Source organism: Bos indicus x Bos taurus, chromosome 7 (assembly GCF_003369695.1).
Source record: "Bos indicus x Bos taurus breed Angus x Brahman F1 hybrid chromosome 7, Bos_hybrid_MaternalHap_v2.0, whole genome shotgun sequence".
Lineage (NCBI taxonomy): Eukaryota > Metazoa > Chordata > Mammalia > Artiodactyla > Bovidae > Bos > Bos indicus x Bos taurus.
Window position 1 is genome coordinate 84,142,564 of NC_040082.1, and position 19,546 is coordinate 84,162,109.

The 19,546-nt window shown below is 44.2% G+C and overlaps 1 protein-coding gene across 1 annotated transcript in view; it reads left to right on the forward strand.

The window, feature by feature from the left end:
• Positions 1–13,913: 13,913 nt before the first annotated feature.
• The window catches only part of PRRC1 (proline rich coiled-coil 1), a 49,325-nt gene continuing 43,692 nt past the window's right edge, over positions 13,914–19,546 (forward strand). Inside the window, exon 1 of the mRNA XM_027547018.1 lies at positions 13,914–14,058. The gene's annotated coding sequence lies outside the window, so the exon portion shown is untranslated. The remainder of the gene's footprint in view (positions 14,059–19,546) is intronic.

Consider the following 19,546-nt stretch of genomic DNA (forward strand, 5'->3'; position numbering starts at 1 on the left):
TAAGCTAGACAAGTTAATTTTTGACAAAGCCAGATATCTCATAGTTTTCCCACTTGAATGTAAAAGGCCTCCTTTTTTCTCCCTCAGTCTGGGGGACTCCAGGTGGACCGGGTGGTTTCTGAGAGTCCAGGCACAATAGTTACGTTGCAAAGGCAGAGGAGAAAGATGCAAGCTCCTCTCTTTTATTGTTTTGCTCTTTAAAATCCTACTAAGTAACCCAAGGCTGGAGTTTCAGGCAATGTAGGCTGTCTTTGCATTTCAAGACTTAAATGCTCCGCTGTGCCCACACTGTGGACAGAGACTTGCAGGAGCAGCTGGACAGACAGAAGTACATAAAACAAAGATCCTTTTAAAAACATGTACCAATAACAGAAGGTGGACATCCCTGGCGGCTCAGATGGTAAAGAACCCGCCTGCCAATGCAGTAGATGTGGGTTCTATCCCTGGGTCTGGAAGTTCCCCTAGAGTAGGAAATGGCAGCCAACTCCAGTATTCTTGCCTGGAGAATCCCAGGGACAGAGGCACCTGGCGAGCTGCAATCCATGGGGTTGAAAAGAGTTAGATACAACTTAGCTTCTAAACAACAACCACCGCCAATGACAGAAACTTAAAGACACAAACAAGGAGTCTTCATGATGAAGGGGATGGGAGTGTAGGGGTGAGCACCAAGGGAGAGATAAAGGGAGGAAGGACAGAAAAGATTGAAAAAGAGAAAGAGGCAGGAAGAGAGAGATTGCCATTTCAATCCACACCCCTGTGGGTGTCTATTCAGGCACTCACCTGTGCACTTCTAGAAAGGGCGAGTGAAGGAGGGAGCACCCTGTCCACTGTCCCCCAGGGTGACCAAGCTCAGGAACCAGCCAGTTGTACGTCATCTGTGGGACTCTCACCTATGCATACACCAGTCAATAGAAATCTGCTGCCTCAGCTTGCTCCCAGGGGGGCTTCTCTTGGCGGCAGAAAAGTACAGATGAGAGAACTGGGGTGATAAGACTTCCAGCCACTGCATGACACGAGGTTTGAACCGCTATCATTCTTGTAAACCTCCCATTTGGGAGAGACCAAGGTCTCCCCGGTGTGAGGGGAACCGCTCCCTGGCTACTTGTCACCCATCAGGGTGAGCCAGTCCCGGCCAGAGTGAGCAGGTCTCACAAGCTGAGAGGAGTGATTCTGAGGCTGTCTGACGTCCACTGTCTCGGATGGGTAGGACACAAGCTGGAGAGGACAGAGAGAGGAGAAGTAGAGAGATTTCAGGGGAGAGAAGGGGAAAATGGTGAGGGAGAAAAGACAAAGAGAAGGGGGAAAACCTTGCCCGAATGAGGGTAAGAGGCCAGGAGGGCAGACTTACCAAATGTAGTAACACTGAGACAAGAGTCAGGTGACAGCTTGTCACCCATGGGGAAGCTGCTTTCAAGTAGGCCCGAAGGTGCCTGGATCTTCTCCTGGGAAGGGGACAATCGTCCCTTTATGGTTACCACAAAGGATGTTACTGACCAGGGTTCTTGGCCTCCTTAATCAATAGAAATTGATAAGAGGACAGACATGAAATTCAGGCAAGGCTTTATTGGGGCCCTGCTGCAGCAAGGGAGCAAACACCAGTTTCCCTTGCTCCCTGAGGGGGCACAAGCTGGTCCCTTATATAGGATGAGGGTTAGGGTGTTCAGGGGTTGGGCCAGAGGACTGCCTTAGGTGGTTTGCCCACCCTTGTGTGGTGTTGTGTGCAGGGGCGGTGGGGGGCCATAAGCTGTACCCTGCTTTTGTTCTTGGTTCTTCAGACATGGCAAATGGGCTGTTGGGTCTTCTCTGTATCTTGTCGATAATTTTCCCCAGCTGTGTGTGTTCACAGTTATTTTTAGCCCCTTATAGTTTCTTTGTATTTTGTTGCGTTAGTATACAATATTTTCCTTTCTGACTTATTTCACTGTCTAAAATAGGCTTTAGGTTCATCCACCTTATTAGAACTGAGTCAAATGTGTTCCTTTTTATGGACCTTGACAGTTTGGAGGAATACTGGTCAGATATGTTGTAGAATATATATTCTCATGGTTCCTCAGGATTATGGGTCTTTGGGAGGAAGACTACAGAAGAAAGTGCCATTTCATCACATCGTATAGAGGGTAGACTCTATCAGCATGGCTTACCACTGTTGATGCCGAGTTTGAGCCAAGGTGTTTTTACGAGAGCAAATGGAAAAGCAGAATTGCCATTCACTGACCAGGAAGAGTATAAGCGGAGTGATTTTGGAAACATTAAGAGTTTTAATTAGCCTTCTGGTTAAATACCAAAAAACTAAAGCTACTGAATAGGTTAGAGTTTAGGAGAGAAGTTAATGGTTGAACATATGAATGGTGGAATCTCTGGAATATAGATGCTATTTAAAGCCATGGACTAGATCACTAAGAACTTGAAAAAACGGGTGCAGGGTTTTTTTTTTTTTAAGATTTCATCAGGAAGTTTTACTGCAAATGAGAACAGTTTTGGTTTTTACTTTTCTTGTTAAAACTTTTAATCTTTTTCCATTATTTCTGACTTTAAGTGAAATCTTCTAATAGCTCTGCATTAAGTACGATATTTTCTACGCTATTTTGCATATGCTCTTTATCAGGTGAAAGATGCCTTCTAATTCTAGTTAACCAAGAACTATTGTGAATAGGAGTTGAACTTTCTCAAATGCTTTTTTCTGTATCTGTTGGTATTATAGACTTCCTGGTGGCTCAGATGGTAAAGAATCTGCCTGCAATGTGGGAGACCTGCGTTTGATCCCTGGGTTGGGAAGATCCCCTAGAGGAGCGAATGGCAACCCACTCCAGTATTCCTATCTGGAGAATCCCCGTGGACAGTAGGGCTTAGAGTCCATGGTGTAACAAAGAGTTGGACATGACTAAGCACATGGCACGTTGGTATTATTAGATTGACTTTCTCACATTTAAAATTTATTAAATCATCAGTACATTCTTCTGAAATGGAACTATTCGTTCCATTTCGAGAGAACCTAGTTAATCACCATGTATATCACCATCTTGCCATCATCATTCTTGTATCCTCTGCAATTCCATTTTGTAACATTTTATCTAGTACTTTTCATCTATATTCATGAATACAATGCCTTATTTTCTCATCTTATGTTGTTAGGAAAGTAAAAGTGTTAGTCATCAGTCGTGTCTGACTCTTTGTGACTGCATCAGACCAGATCAGATCAGTCGCTCAGTCGTGTCTGACTCTTTGCGACCCCATGAATCGCAGCATGCCAGGCCTCCCTGTCCATCACCAACTCCCGGAGTTCTCTCAAACTCACATCCATCGAGTCAGTGATACCATCCAGCCATCTCATCCTCTGTCGTCCCATTCTCCTCCTGCCCCCAATCCCTCCCAGCATCAGAGTCTTTTCCAATGAGTCAACCCTACGCATGAGGTGGCCAAAGTACTGGAGTTTCAGCTTCACCATCATTCCTTCCAAAGAAATCCCAGGGCTGATCTCCTTCAGAATGGACTGGTTGGATCTCCTTGCAGTCCAAGGGACTCTCAAGAGTCTTCTCCAACACCACACTTCAAAAGCATCAATTCTTTGGTGCTCAGCTTTCTTCACAGTCCAACTCTCACATCCATACATGACCACAGGAAAAACCATAGCCTTGACTAGACGGACCTTTGTTGGCAAAGTAATGCCTCTGCTTTTGAACAAGCTATCTAGGTTGGTCATAACTTTCCTTCCAAGGAGTAAGCGTCTTTTAATTTCATGGCTGCAGTCACCATCTTCAGTGATTTTGGAGCCCAGAAAAATAAAGTCTGACACTGTTTCCACTGTTTCCCCATCTATTTCCCATGAAGTGGTGGGACCGGATGCCATGATCTTCATTTTCTGAATGTTGAGCTTTAAGCCAACTTTTTCACTCTCCACTTTCACTTTCATCAAGAGGCTTTTGAGTTCCTCTTCACTTTCTGCCATAAGGGTGGTGTCATCTGTGACTGCATAGACTATAGCCTTCCATGCTCCTCTGTCCATGGAATTCTCCAGGCAAGAATACTGGAGTGAGGAGCCATTTCTTTCTCCAGGTGTCTCTGATGATAAAGAATCTGCCTATGATGCGGGAGATCCACGTTCAATACCTGGGTTCAGAAGATCCCCTAGGAAAGGGAATAGCTACCAACTGCAGTATTCTTTGGAGAAGGCAGTGGCACCACACTCCAGTACTTTTGCCTAGAAAATCCCATGGACGGAGGAGCCTGCTAGGCTGCAGTCCATGGGGTCGCTAAGAGTCGGACACGACTGAGCGACTTCACTTTCACTTTTCACTTCCATGCATTGGAGAAGGAAATGGCAACCCACTCCAGTGTTCTTGCCTGGAGAATCCCAGGGACGGTGGAGCCTGGTGGGCTGCCATCTATGGGGTCGCACAGAGTCGGACACGACTGAAGTGACTTAGCAGCAGCAGCAGCAGCAGCAGCAGTATTCTTGCCTGGAGAATCCTATGGAAAGAAGAGCCTGGTGGGCTACAGTCTGACAGGACTGTGTGACTAATGTTGTTCGGAAGTCATAATTAACATCTGTCTCAGAAATCACTTAACAATCCTTCACTTGTCAGGGAAGGAAATTGAAGCTCAGAGAAGGTAACTCCAGAGTTGCATTGTTAATTAGTGGCAGTATTAGATTTCTAGTCAGATATGCTTTCCACCTTACTCTGATGACCTGCTCAGCGACAGTTCTAAAAGAATGCCAGTGGGAAGACACCAAATGGCTATGTACATGCTTTTGGGTTGGTATGTGATATGTGAACTAGGGGGCTTTCCCAGTGGCTCATCAGTAAAGAATCTGCCTGCAATGCAGGAGACATGGGTTCAGTCCCTGGGTTAGGAAGATCCCCTGGAGGAGGGCTTAGCAACCTGCTCCAGATTTCTTGCCTGGCAAATCCTACAGACAGAGGAGCCTGGCAGGTTATGATCCACTGGGTCGAAAAGAGTCAGACACAACTGTAACAACTGAGCATGCACACGTGTCACCTAGAGTCATTTATCTGCTAGGCTGTCTTTCCAAAATTTCATTTCTAAGCCTTTAAGAAAATGCTGAATTGCCAAAAGAATAAATACAAGTTTTGAGCTGTAATTATTGCTTGAAAATGAATGTGCTTATTAAAAACAACTGTGTTGTTTTTCCTCTTTCTTTTTTCTAAACTATGATGTAAAACCTAGAGGGGAGAAGTGGAGTGTTCTTAAATTCAAAGGTTTGAGAAGCACTACTACAGGTATAAATATTTAGGAGTTATTAGGCATTGGAAACAACTAGTTAAAATTATGCAAACTTAACTTTGTAAAAATACAAGAGTCTAAAAAGATTTAGAATCTTTTGTAGTATTATTACATATTATCAGTGTGGTTTTTGTATTCTTTTTTTTTTTTTTTTTTACCAGAAAACTCATTTTACTTGCTTGGTTTCTTGTTTAAAGTAAAATTTCAGATTTTCCAAAGGAAGCATATTTGTTCTGCCTCCTACCTGATTATTTTTAGCAAAATCTCATTTAGGGGAGAAAAGGAGATGATTGTAAGTGTTTTATGCAGTGTATGTTCTATGCATAGATCTTTATAGAAAATTCAAATCCATTCAAAAAAAAGTTTATAGAGTACTCACTCTGTGTAAGCATTTGAATATACTGGGATTCTAAAGACAAAGTTATTGCCATCAAGGAACTTATAAATGAACAGTGAATATAGACACAACCAACAAAAATGCAATGCACAAAGATTTATAATGGAAGAAAACTTTGAGCTGGTTCTTGAAAAATGAGGAGTGGCTCAGACAGTAAAAAGAGTCTACTTGCAATGTGGGAGACCTAGTTTCAATCCCTGGGTCAGGAGGATCCCCTGGAGAAGGGCATGGCAGCCCACTCCAGTATTCTTGCCTGCAGAATCCCATGGACAGCAGAGCCTGGCAGTCGTCTGGGGTGGCGAAGAGTTGGACACAACTGAGTGACTAAGCATATCACAACACAAAAAGGGAAAAAGGCATGTCAGGAAGAGGGAGTGAACAGAGCAAAGGGTTGTGAGGTGGCGGATCCTTGAGGCTGGTGCCTGGGGATGGAGGAAGATGCAGAAAGAGAAGAGTCTAGAAAATAAAAATGAGTTTCACTGTTGATGTTTCACTACTCTCTTAATTCATCCCACCATCTCCTTCCCCCACTGTGCCCACAAGTCTGTTCTCTATGTCTGCATCTCCCTTGCTGCCCTGCAAAAAGGTTCATCAGTATCATCTTTTTAGATTCCCTTTATACATTAATATATGATATTTGTTTTTCTCTTTCTGACTTCACTCTGTATAACAGGTTCTAGGTTCATCCTCCTCATTAGAACTGACTCAAATATTATGGCTGAGTAATATTCCATTGTATATATGTACCACAGCTTCTTTATCCATTTGAAAGGCTGCTGCTGCAAGCCACGTGTTACATCGGGATACGTGACCTCTGGAGGAGAGGATTTCAATCCAGGGTCAGAGATGAGGCTTGACTACTTGCAGCTTTTTGTGTAGCAAAGTTTTATTAAAGTGTAATAGAGATAGGGAAAGCTTCTGACATAGACATCAGAAGGGGAAAGAAAGAGCGCACCCTTGCTAGTTTTTAGCAAGGCATTTTATGTCTGTTGGAGAGCTTCTAATCAGATAAAAGAAACACCTCGGGGTTGAGGGAGTTTCACCAGGCCCCTCTCGCACCACATGTGTTTTTGAGATAGGATGGCATGATGTGTGTCATCCCCAGCCATAAAGCAATTGACAGGAAAACTGGTGTGTTGAGCCATTATCAGTCCAAGGTTTGAGAAAAGAAAAAAAGAGGTTAGTCTTAGGAAGAAGTAGTTTCATCAACAGAGAAGGGAAAAAAATATGCATGCCACTTGCAGCTTATTTCCTCCTGCTGCTTTGGGACCTCTGGCCTTCTTACCCGTTATCCTCTCACATTCATATGTTGATGGACATCTAGGTTACTTCCATCCTAGCGATTGTAAATAGTGCTGCAATGAACATTTGGGTACATGTGTCTCTTTCAATTTCGGTTTCCTCAGGGCATATGCCTAGTAATGGGATGGCTGAGTCATATGGTAGTTTTAGTCCTAGTTTTTATTTTTTAAGGAATCTCCATACTGTCTTCAGTAATGGCAGTATCAATTTACATTTCTACCAACAGTGCAAGAAGGTTCCCCTTTTTCCACACCCTCTCCAGTGTGTATTGTTTGTGGATTGTTTAGTGATGGCCATTCTGACTAGTGTGAGGTGCTATCTCACTGTGGTTTTGATTTGCTTTTCTCTAATAATGAGTGACGTTGAGCATCTTTTCATGTGTTTATTAGCCATTGTATGTCTTCTTTGGAGAAGTGTCTGTTTAGGTCTTTTAGCAGGTGGCTTCTTAACCACTGGACCATCAGGAAAGGCCTGATAAGTTGAGTTTTTAATATTTTACCATGCAAGCAATAAGGAGACAGAGTGTTTTTATAAATGCATATTTTTTTTAAAGATTCATTTATTTTCTCTTTTGGCTGTGGTAGATCTTCATAGCCACACGCAAGCCTTCTCTAGTGGCGAGTAGGGATTACTTTTTGAGGCAGCATGCAGGTTTATAATCGCAGTGGATTCTCTTGTTACGGATCACAGGCTCAGTAGTTGCAACTTGCACACTCTAGATCACTGATTCAGTAATTGTGGCTCACGGCCTTAGTTGCTCTGCGGCATGTGGGATCTTCCCAGACCAGGGATTGAACCAGTGTCCCCTGCATTGCAAGGTGGATTCTTAACCACTAGACCACCAGGGAAGTTCCTATAAATGCTTATTTTAGGAAGGTAAGTTAGCTCGTTGAAGCAAACTGCAGTGGTGATGATTGTGGTTGTGCAGGCAAGGGGCAGTTACTGACATTTCCACACTGTAACTCACATGTGCAGAGAGTACCTCTTTACTAGCTCTGTAACTAGCATAAACACAAAATTTATTGTGTAAAGTGGAACACTTTTGAGAATAAAAAGCGGTTGCTTTTACTAGTTACGCTGGGAATACAGTCGTAAATTGGGAGTGTCCTTGGCAAATTGAGAGGTTGAGTTACTTTGTAACTAGACGAAGTTGTCTTTCCTGAAAACAAACAAGCACATCAAACTTTTATTTGGAAATTACAACTCAGACTCACCTAAATAAAAATCTTTTCAGTTTAAAATAGTCATTGTTGGGTGAATATTTAGACAATTTAAAAGTCAAACAGTAACACTTACACAGAGATTACTGTGAGTCTGGCACTGTTCTAAGCACTTGCCACATATTTAGTTATTCAATCCACAAGTAAAAGACCGAGGAAAGTATTAATACAAGTTCTCAGTTTATAGGTGAAAAAAATCCAGACACGGTGATTTTAGGTGAATATGCCCAAGGCCAGCTGTTGACTTAGCAGGTATTGGCGGCAGCATTCAAGCCCAGGGCATCTGGTACCAACATCTGTGTCCCAATCTTCCTCACACTGCCTCTCAGACTCTTGGTCATGGCTTGCTTGCCTCCAAAATTTGAATTCTGGATAAACAAAGAGTAATTTTTTGGTATAGGGTATGGCACCCCTGGTGGCTGAGATGGTAAAGATTTCTGCCTGCAATGCAGGAGACCCAAGTTCGATCCCTGGGTTGGGAAATTCCCCTGGAGAAGGGAATGGCACCTCAATCCAGTATTCTTGCCTGGAGAGTTCCATGGACAGAGGACCCTGGTAAGCTATAGTCCATGGGGTCGCAAAGAATTGGACATGACTGAGTGACTAACACACATGTTACATGCAGTGTTTGGGACAACCTTCTTCATTCCTAGTTGCCAAAGGCACTTCATATCCTCTTTTATAGGAGTTGGGTGTGGGCATGAGACCTTGAGCTCTATGCCTGGGCCAGTACCCTAGAAACATCCACTGACATGTCTTTCATGGCTATACAACTCACAGACTGCTCTCTCAGTAGAGCCCATGTTGTCTCAAACAGATTCAACTCTGTCTCTAGTCCCAATTGTGCAGTAGATGCTCAGAACCTCAGCCTGGTCTCCTCTCCACCTGAAGAAACACACATCCATATATTCACATGAACAGTACAAACTTTATGGACTGTTTTAAGACTATATATAGATCTGTTAGCTCTGAACTGAGCTAGGAAAAAGCCTCAACTCAAATGGGAAATAGTTTGGTTTGCTTTTGTTTTTGAGCCAGAAAAACAAAATTCTACTATAGCACTGTATATCTCATAGTAGCTCAGAAATGAACTCTATTATGTATTAGAGACTTTCTCTAAGAAGAAATTTGATGAATTATGCTAGTAGCCCAGGTGGCACTTTCGGTAAAGAATCCACCTGCCAGTACAGAAGACGCAGGAGACATGCGTTGAATCCCTGGGTTGGGAAGATCCCCTAGAGGAGGAAATGGCAACCCAATCCAGTATTCTTGCCTGGAAAATTCCAGGAAAAGAGGAGCCTGGCAGACTACAGTCTATGGGGCTGCAATGAGTCGGACATGACTGAGCACAAGACAAGACTACTAGCTAAAGCCAAAAGACCCAAGTAGTTTGTTGTCATTAAGCAATATTTTTCCCTGGACTACCCTCACTGCCCTTTGTCTAAGAACATACCTTCTAACCCATCACCTCAAAATTAGGCAAGGATTTGGGGGTAGAGATAAAGAATTCTGGGTTCTAGTTCCAGGTCTACACACAATTCTCAGAGCCTTAGTTTTCTTATTTCTAATATTGGAATAATAGTAATAATATGTGACATACAAGTTCTTTTGAAATTCAAGTGAAACGTGATGAGTAAAACAAATGCAATTCAAGGTTAATGTCAAAACTCATTTTATAATCCTGTTTATTTGGTTAACTCCTGTCTCTCATGACCCATATAGTGGGTAGAACAGTGCCCTTCACAAAAAAGATATGTCCACAGGGAACTTGTGAATAGGTGCTTATTTAGAAATAGGGTCTAGATCCTCAAGGAGCTTTAGATGAGATCATTGTGGATTTAGGGTGGGTCCTACATGCCAAGTGGGCCTTACAAAGCATCACTACGAACAAAGCTAGTGGAGGTGATGGAATTCCAGTGGAGCTCTTTCAAATCCTGAAAGATGATGCTGTGAAAGTGCTGCACTCAGTATGCCAGCAAATTTGGAAAACTCAGCAGTGGCCACAGGACTGGAAAAGGTCAGTTTTCATTCCAATCCCAAAGAAAGGCAATGCCAAAGAATGCTCAAACTACCGCACAATTGCACTCATCTCACACGCTAGTAAAGTAATGCTCAAAATTCTCCAAGCCAGACTTCAGCAATATGTGAACCGTGAACTTCCAGGTGTTCAAGCTGGTTTTAGAAAAGGCAGAGGAACCAGAGATCAAATTGCCAACATCTGCTGGATCATGGAAAAAGCAAGAGAGTTCCAGAAAAACATCTATTTCTGCTTTATTGACTATGCCAAAGGCTTTGACTGTGTGGATCACAATAAACTGTGGAAAATTCTGAAAGAGATGGGAATACCAGACCACCTGACCTGCCTCTTGAGAAACCTGTATGCAGGTCAGGAAGCAACAGTTAGAACTGGACATGGAACAATAGACTGGTTCCAAATAGGAAAAGGAGTATGTCAAGGCTGTATATTGTCACCCTGCTTATTTAACTTATATGCAGAGTACATCATGAGAAACGCTGGGCTGGAAGAAGAACAAGCTGGAATCAAGATTGTGGGAGAAATATCAATAACCTCAGATATGCAGATGACACCACCCTTATGGCAGAAAGTGAAGAGGAACTCAAAAGCCTCTTGATGAAAGCGAAAGTGGAGAGTGAAAAAATTGGCTTAAAGCTCAACATTCGGAAAACGAAGATCATGGCATCCGGTCCCACCACTTCATGGGAAATAGATGGGGAAACAGTGGAAACAGTGTCAGACTTTATTTTTCTGGGCTCCAAAATCACTGCAGATGGTGACTGCAGCCATGAAATTAAAAGAGACTTACTCCTTGGAAGGAAAGTTATGACCAACCTAGATAGCATGTTCAAAAGCACAGACATTACTTTGCCAACAAAGGTCTGTCTAGTCAAGGCTATGGTTTTTCCAGTGGTCATGTATGGATGTGAGAATTGGACTGTGAAGAAGGCTGAGCGCCAAAGAATTGATGCTTTTGAAGTGTGGTGTTGGAGAAGACTCTTGAGAGTCCCTTGGACTGCAAGGAGATCCAACCAGTCCATTCTGAAAGAGATCAGCCCTGAGATTTCTTTGGAAGGACTGATGCTAAAGTTGAAACTCCAGTACTTTAGCCACCTCATGCAAAGAGTTGACTCATTGGAAAAGACTCTGATGCTGGGAGGGATTGGGAGCAGGAGGAGAATGGGACGACAGAGGATGAGATGGCTGGATGGCATCACTGACTTGATGGATGTGAGTCTGAGTGAACTCCAGGAGTTGGTAATGGACAGGGAGGCCTGGCATGCTGCGATTCATGGGGTCTCAAAGAGTCAGACACAACTGAGTGACTGAACTGAACTGAACTGAACTACATGCTCAGCTGGTAGAGAATCCACCTTCAATGCAGGAGACCTGGGTTTGATCCCTGGGTTGGGAAGATCCCCTGGAGAAGGGAACAACTACCCACTCCAGTATTCTGGCCTGGAGAATTCCATGGACTGTATAGTCCATGGGGTCATAAAGAGTCGGACATGACTGAGTGACTTTTACTACATGCAATGACGGGCCTGTTTATAAGAGAAAGGCAGACAGGAGAGAAGGCCATGTGGATACAAAGTCAGAGACTGGAGTCAGGCTGGCATGATCCAAAGAATAGCTGGCACCCCTCAAGCTTGATGAGATATGGAAGAGCTCTCAGAGAGGCCCTGCCTCTCTTCCAGTTCTCTAGAACTGTGAGAGAATAAATTTCTGTTGCTTTTAGCCAACCAGTCATGGTAATTTGCTTTGGAGGTCTTAGAACACTAATACAGTCACATCCAATCCATCAGGAAATCATGACATCTTAACCTTCAAAAGGTGTCCACACCATGTACTCCCTCCCCTGCCTGCCCCATTAGCTATACTAAGGCATGTGTGTGTGCTCAGTCATGTCTGACGCTTTGAGACCCCACAGACTGTAGGCTGCCAGGTTACTCGGTACTCTAAGGCAGCATCACTTCATTGTGATCATTCTGCTTTTGTCTTTGCACCACCACCCCCTTCACAATTCTCAAACAGCAAACAGAATATGACTTAAAATGGAAGTCAAATCTTATCTGTCCTCTGCTCAAAACCTTCCACTTGCTTCTCATTTCTCTCCAGATATAACCCAAAGGCCTTAAGATGGCCTCCAAGGCTGGCTACCATCTGGCCCTGCTATCTCTCTGACCTCATTTCTAACCACCGTCTTAGTCCCAATTTCCTTCTTGTTCTACAGACATGCCAGGCACCCTCCCTCAAAGCCTTTGGGTGTTCTTCCCTCTGTTCAAAGAATCACAGAGCTGCTTCCCTGTGATCTCAACTAAAATCCTACCTACTCAGAGACACCTTACACTTCTGGCCCATCCAAGGTGGCCTCCCCCAGTTATTATGAAGATCACATTACCCCATTGACTTTCCTCAAAGTGCCCATCACAAACAGTACTCACTTTATTTTTCTGCTCATAGCCTGCCTCTCCCTTGAGAAGATCTGCCTCTCCCTCAGTGTAAGGATCTTGTCTGTCTTGTTCATTGCTACTTTCTAGTACTGATGCTCAGGACATTGCAGACACTAATAAATATTTGTTGATTGAATGGAAAAACCAACAGTTCTTACAGTTATTAAGGGTGTTGACCAAAAAGGATGGGAGATGGTAACTCTTTTCAGCACCACCCCAAACAGCACTCTATGGAGAGTAACCCAGACAGCCACCTACACACATTCTCCGGGGACAAGATAAGAGTCACCACCTCAGGGACCAATCCATTGAAGCTGCAAATCATTTTGTCTGAAGTTAGGGCACAGTTAAACAGTATTAACTCTTTAGTGAGGTATTTTAAAATGCTTTTAGCTGTCAAGTCTGAGAAATATATTAATGCTAATTCTATAGATGAGTTCCTGAAATAATTTGAAAATAAGGTAAACAACAGTTGTTTATGTATTTAACACTCAGCAGCTTAAAAAGTGCTTTTGTGTGTCTTATTTTGATTCTCTTACCTGCTTGATTAGAGATGGCAAGTATTCTTATCTTACAGATAGAAATAGGGAGACTCAAAGAGAATGAGCGATCTGTATAAGGTAACATGACTGCACAAGCAACACTAGGGCAGTCGGGACTCAAACCAGGATTTCTGATCGCAAATTCTTTATATTCCACCATTGTACTGTATTGATTGATTGATTTAGGGTACATTATTGAGCACCGACCTTCAGAACCTGTTTTAAGTGCAGCACATAAGGTTAAGAAAGTGGATAATTTTCGATTTTCCATAAAAAATATGTGTAATACATGAACTTGGGGAAAATCAGTATAGTATCTGCCACCCTGCTCTCTCTCTTTCCGGAAGCAACCGCTCTTATCTAGAAATCTTTGAAAATACAAAGGATAAGTCTGTTTTGGGAGCGAAGTTGCCTGGAGGCGGCATGCCCTTGGGTTGGGGGGAGGTAATCGCCTTCCCTGGGGGCGGCCATGGAGTAAGTGAGTAAGTAAGAGTAAGTGAGCTACACCCAATAACAAGGGTTCCATTCTCGCATGCTGAGGTTGAGTAGTGGAAAGGAGGGCAGTCGTGTTTCTGGAGTGGGCAGCGCCCGCCCTGGTTGCACGATCTTTGGACCCAGGTGCTCCAGCAGGTTTAACTGGCGGCGGCATCTGGGCAGGGCTCTGGGGGCGGGGCGTGGGGCGGGACTCAGCACGGGGCGGGGCGGCGCGCCGGGGACGTGGCAGCCTCAGGGACAGGCGCCTCCGGTGGCCATCTTGGAGGCGGGCGCGCGCGCTTCAGGGTCTTACCTGCGTCTTGCTCGTCTTCTCACAGCAGTAGTCTTACACCCAGCCTGTCTAGCCTCCACTTTTCATTGCCACGCAGACACTATCTCGAGCCTGCAGGTAAGCGTTACTCCGGCAGCAATGCGGGTGCATGTGGGCGGCGGGATGGGGCTCAGGCGCCCAAACCAGCGCCCAAGGGCGCCTTGCCTGCGAGGTGGGCGGGCCGGCGGGGCCGGGAGGCGAGGGTCGCTCAGAGCTCCTCACTGGTACAGTCCAGGCTCCCGCTGTTGGAGTGTCCAGAGTTCAGCCCAGGTACCGGTAGGCTTCATGAAGCAAGCATTCCCGCTGTGGATTTTGCGGAGAGTGCGGCCCGGGGGTCTTGGCCGGTTCTAGGGTCCACTCCCCGGACCCACACCGGCGCCCCCTGGCTATTTGGCTCCACCTTCCACCGCGCTGGCCAAAGGGGAGAGACCGGAGGCAGGCGACCTTGGCCCGGCCCAGCCCGCCTGGAGACGTGGCAGAGCTTGGGGGGAGGCCGCTCCCTCCTAGGAGACTCCCGGGTCAACAAATGGGGGTGGGCACTAAAAAGTCGCTTCTTTAACAGTGGGTTCCCCCATAGATGCCTAGCGCCGCGCAGGAGGGCTTTTGCACTCTGCTGTCTCTTTGTTCATTTCTGGGGCCTGCTTCGAGCAAATTTGAGGGATAGCATGTGTCCTGGATTGGCAGAATTTGTCCAGTTTAAGAGTGTCGTTGGAAGTAGTTCTTAAGAGACAGCATGTATCTTTCTTCGAACATGACACATTTTGACATTCCAGTCTTTTTCCTTTACAGCCCCTATTTGGTCAGTGAACATTTATAGAAGTTATTTTTGGGATCAGAACTGGGAATGCAGAGACAAAACTCAGACCTTCCTGCAGAAGTGCTCACTAAAGGGTAGTAGAGAGCATCTTTTGAACCGGTAGCACATCAACAGTAGTAATCGTTTTTAATAAGATTTTATGTTTATCAGAGGTTATGTTTATCAGAGGTTCAGTAGTCCATCTCTTGCATCTTTATAAGTAGCCACCTTTAAGAGAAAATCCAGGGCACAAGAAAATTGGAAGAGCAGAGTGCATCCAGAAACGGACCCAGTTTTCCAACCCATTTCCATCACTTTTCCTTTAATGCTGATACATTAATATACTTTTTGTGTTGAGACTAAGCATTAGAACCTCTCCCAACTCTGACATTTCCCTGTTACTTTTATCACAGTAACTTTTCTTTTGTAGATGGTATTATAGTCCCTGGTGGCTCCATGGTTAAGAATCCTCATACAGAAGACTTGGGTTTGATCCCTGGGTGGGCAAGATCCCCTGGAGGAGGAAATGGCTAGCCTGCAGAATTCTGGCCTGCAGAATTCCGTGGACAGAGGAGCCTGATAGGCTACAGTCCAAGGGTCACAAAGAGTCAGACACTATTGAGCACATTGTTTATGAATCCAGGATTTACCCAATATTGTTGTTAAGCTAGTTCTCAAACAGTCTAGCTTTTAAAGACAGAAAGAAATTGACCAATATTCCATTTTATGGGTTGTATTCATTGTACAAGTTCGTTTGCAAGTGCATTCAGTAATGTTTATCTTTAAATTTGACTCCCACAAATCACTTTGAGGATTGGTAGCATTTGTAGTAGGAAGATGAATAACCAGTGGAAAAATGAGATGAAAAGAGATAGCTTTGTTAGGGAGTGATAAAGTCCCCAGAAGATGGTTCTGTCCCATATTATCTACCTTTGATCTGTTGTTAAGTCACTGAGTCATGTCTAATTCTTTTCAACCCCATGGACTGCAGCATGCCAGGCTTCCCTGTCCTTCACTGTCTCCCAGAGCTTGCTCAAACCTATGTCCATTGAATCAGTAATGCCATCCATCCATCTCATCCTCTGTGCTCACCCCTTTCTCCTCCTGCCTTCAATCTTTCCTAGCCTCAGGGTCTTTTCCAGTGAGCCATCTGTTTGCATCAGGTGGCCAAAGTATTGGAGCTTTAGCTTCAGCATCAGTCTTTCCAATGGATATTCAGGGTTGACTTCCTTTAGGATTGACTGTTTGGATCTCCTTGCTGTCCAAGGGACTCTCAAGAGTCTTCTCTGGTACCATGATTCAAAAGCATCAATTCCTCGGCATTCAGCCTTCTTTATGGTCCATCTCTCACATCCGTACATGACTACTGGAAAAATCATAGCTTTGACTATCGGACTTTTGTTGGCAAAGTGATGTCTCTGTTTTTTAATACACTGTCTAGGTTTATCATAGCTTTTCTTCCAAGGAGCAAATGTCTTTTAATTTCATGGCTGCAGTCACTGTTCCACAGTGATTTTGGAGTTGAAGAAAATAAAATTTGCCACTGTTTTCACTTTTCCCCCATCTATTTGCCATGAAGTGATGGGACCAGATGCTATGATCTTAGTTTTTTGAATGTTGAGTTTTAAGCCAGCGTTTTCACTCTCCTCTTTCACCCTCATCGAGAGTCTCTTTAGTTCCTTTTCACTTTCTGCCCTTAGGGTAGAAGGGCATCTATACATCTGAGGTTTTTGATATTTTGATATTTCTCTCAGCAATCTCAGTTCCAAATTCTGCTTCATCCAGCCCGGGCCTTTCACATGATGTACTCTGCTTATAAGTTTAATAAACAGGGTGACAATATACAGCCTTGACGTACTCCTTTCCCAATTTTGAACCAGTCCATTGTTCCATATCCTCTTTTAACTGTTGCTTCTTGACCTACGTACAGATTTTTAAGGAGGCAGGTAAGGTGGTCTGGTATTTCTGTCTCTTTAAGAATTTTCCAGTTTACTGTCATCCACACAGTCAAAGGCTTTAACATAGTCAATGAAGCAGAAGTAGATGTTGTTGAATGAAAGGATTTTGCCTGTTGGGATCTCTGCTTCCTACTTCCTGCCCATAGATCTTTCATCTACACTCAACAGCAAAACTTTTAAAAGTGTTGTACGTATTTGCTTTACTTCCTACCTCAGTCCAGTTGAAACCGGTTGCTATCTTCACTCCATTTTGGAAACAGCTCTCACTAAGTTTTAACTCCAGTTTGGGAAATCTGTTCACTTTTTCATATATCATCCTATTTGGCTTCTCTGCAGCATTTGATCAGAGAAGGCAATGGCACCCCACTCCAGTACTCTTGCCTGGAAAATCCCATGGATGGAGGAGCCTGGTAGGCTGCAGTCCATGGGGTCGCGAAGAGTCAGACACGACTGAGCGATTTCACTTTCACTTTTCACTTTCCTGCATTGGAGAAGGACCTGGCAACCCACTCCAGTGTTCTTGCCTGGAGAATCCCAGGGACGGGAGAGCCTGGTGGGCTGCCGTCTGTGGGGTCACACAGAGTTGGACACTACTGAAGCGACTTAGCAGCAGCAGCAGCATTTGATACCATTGCCTTGAAACACTCTTCTCTGGTTTTTGGACACCGCTGCCTTCTGGTGTTTTTCCTGTTTTTGTGGTCTCTGCAGGTGTTTTTTTCCCCCTCCTTGGTTATTTTTTAAGGATTCGTTGAGCTGTCTTCTTTTTTCACTTAGTCTTCTCAGATTATCTCTTTTCAGCACATGACTTTAGAGATTATCAGTGAACTGATGAAGCCCACATTTATGTGGTTTCTGAGCTGCAAAACAAGTCAGCTGTACTTGGTTGTTTCAAGGAGTTTGCACTTGGCATGTCCAATATTAAATACTCTGTAATCCCTTCTTTCCCAAAACATCAGACAGCACTTTGACGTCCTCCAGTGTTCCTTATCTTATTGAATGGCACCACCATCTGTCCAGGTGTGCACGTCACGCCTCTCCCTTTTCTGGACCCCATATCCAGTCTATTGCTGGGTCTTACCACTTAAACATCTCCTGAGTCTATCCACTCTTCTCCATCTCCACTGTCAGAACTTTAGGCTAAACCAAAGTTTTTCAGCCTTGGCATTATTGGTGTTTGGGGCCAGATAATTCTTGTGGGGACTGTCCTGTGCATTGTAGAATTTTTAGCTGTATCCCCAGCTTTTACCTACTGGATGCCCCTAATACTCTCTAATTGTTTTTTTGTTTTTTTTAATATTTATTTGGCTACACTGGGTCTTAGCTGCGGCATGCCAGATCGTTCTTTTCAGTGAATGGGTTTCTCTGGTTGCAACGTGCGGGCTCAGCAGTTGGAGCGTGCACGCTTAGTTGCCCTGCTGCATGTGGTGATCTTAGTTCTCCAACCAGCGTTCGAACCCACGACCCCTGCACTGGAAGGCAAATTCTTAACCATTGAACCACAAAAATGTCTTCAGTTCAGTCGCTCAGACGTGTCCGACTCTTGGCGACCCCATGAATTGTAGCACGCCAGGCCTCCCTGTTCATCACCACCTCCCTGAGTTCACTCAAACTCAGTCCATCGAGTTGGTGATGGCATCTAGCCACCTCATCCTCTGTCGTCCCCTTCTCCTCCTGCCCCCAATCCCTCCCAGCATCAGAGTCTTTTCCAATGAGTCAACTCTTTGCATGAGGTGGCCAAAGTACTGGAGTTTCAGCTTTACCATCATTCCTTCCAAAGAACACCCAGGACTGATCTCCTTTAGAATGGACTGGTTGGATCTCCTTGCAGTCCAAGGGACTCTCAAGAGTCTTCTCCAACACCACACTTCAAAAGCATCAATTCTTCAGCGCTCAGCTTTCTTCAGTCCAACTCTCACATCCATACATGACTACTGGAAAAACCATAGCCTTGACTAGACGAACCTTTGTTGGCAAAGTAATGCCTCTGGTTTTTTAATATGCTATCTAGGTTGGTCATAACTTTCCTTCCAAGGAGTAAGCGTCTTTTAATTTCATGACTGCAGTCATGAAATTACTGCAGTCATCCGCAGTGATTTTGGAGCCCCCAAAAATAAAGTCTGACACTGTTTCCACTGTTTCCCCATTTATTTGCCATGAAGTGATGGGACCAGATGCCATGATCTTCGTTTTCTAATATTGAGCTTTAAGCCAACTTTTTCACTCTCCACTTTCACTTTCATCAAGAGGCTTTTGAGTTCCTCTTCACTTTCTGCCCTAAGGGTGGTGTCATCTGCATCTGAGGTTATTGATATTTCTCCTGGTAATCTTGATTCCACCTTGTGCTTTTTCCAGCTTCAGACACTGCCAAATGACCCCTGAGGGGCAAATCACCCTTCTCCACTCCCTGTTTGAGAATCACTAGTCTAGAATGTTATTTGAAATACTTCTGTATCCTTCTTAAGGGTCTCCCTGTGTCTGTTCTATGTAGATGCCCTATGGCATGGTCTGCATTCTTTGGTCAGAGGAATGTTTTCAAAACACAAATATGAATTGCCTAAAGCAGCCTAAATGTCCTTCAGCAAATAAATGGATAATCAAACAGTGGTACATCTATAAAATGGCATAGTTTTCAGCAATGAAAAAGAACCAACCGCCGATCCATCGAACGGCTTGGATGGATCTTGAGAGCACTCTTTTGCATGAAAAAAGCCAATTTCAGAAGGCTATATGCAGTATGGTTTTATTTTTGTAACATTCATGAAATGAGAAAATAGAGAACAGTTGTTTGTCAGGGTGTATGGCGGATGAGAGG